A 1,025-nucleotide genomic window follows, 5' to 3' on the forward strand; every position below is an offset into this window, starting at 1 on the left:
GTTGTTACATTTTTTGCATATCAAGTGATACGTCAGACAGTCAGCATTTACATTCAATAAATTAAACAATTTATATTTGGTTTTCGGAAATAGCGCCTTGTTAAAAATAATATTTAACATATTGAAAATATCCAATAACGCTATCCATGTCAGACAGTGTTTGATGGTAATCTGCATACACATGAGTAGTATTTCTCATACAGTCATTTTTGTACAATCACAAACTAAATTTTGTAAGTTATTTTTTCCACAAGCTTGCAGATTTCTTTTTTTTCTCCCCTGCAATTAAATATATTTGAAGAGTGTTATTTGATAATAAAATTCATTATTTAAATATTAAAGTAATGTACTGTTGAAATTTTAATATAAAAGAAAAGTTCAGATTTTAAAAGAAAAAAAAACATTATCTTTGACTAATAAAACAATCTATCCAAACGGTTAATGAACTAATTGTGTAGAACTACTTAAAAAACTAATAGGATGTCAGTATTCAGAGCAGATTTTTGAATGGAAATGCAATATTTATACCAAAATGTCCGCTTATTCATACATAAAAAATTAGAAATTGTTAGATTCGGCACGAAAAGTAAAATTAAGCGAGAAGGAGCTTTCAAGCTTCGCACTGAATTCGCCCGTGTTATAAAATCTTGTCCGGGTTTTTTTCTTGCCTTCTAAGCATATTGAGGGCTAATTTATACTAGACACCAACAAGTCAAACGCTACCAACGTATTGAAATGTCACGTAAACTAATAATAGATTTCCAATTTTTACTTACTCTGGTAGTTCTCTTTCTATTACAAAATGCGTTTACTGGCGTTGATGATTTAGTAAAATTATTTTTCGAATGGGTAACATTATACAGGGTTTCTTCTGGTACCGGTAAATTTACGGTCTCGTCATTATTATCCAAATTTGGTACATATATTGTATTACCAGGGATCGTAGTTGGACTTCTCAAGTTTATCTTTGTCGGTCGAACAATATCACTCAAATTTTGAAAATTATCAGCTGTAAGATTATGGCA

Source organism: Belonocnema kinseyi, chromosome 2 (genome assembly GCF_010883055.1).
Source record: "Belonocnema kinseyi isolate 2016_QV_RU_SX_M_011 chromosome 2, B_treatae_v1, whole genome shotgun sequence".
NCBI classification, from domain to species: domain Eukaryota; kingdom Metazoa; phylum Arthropoda; class Insecta; order Hymenoptera; family Cynipidae; genus Belonocnema; species Belonocnema kinseyi.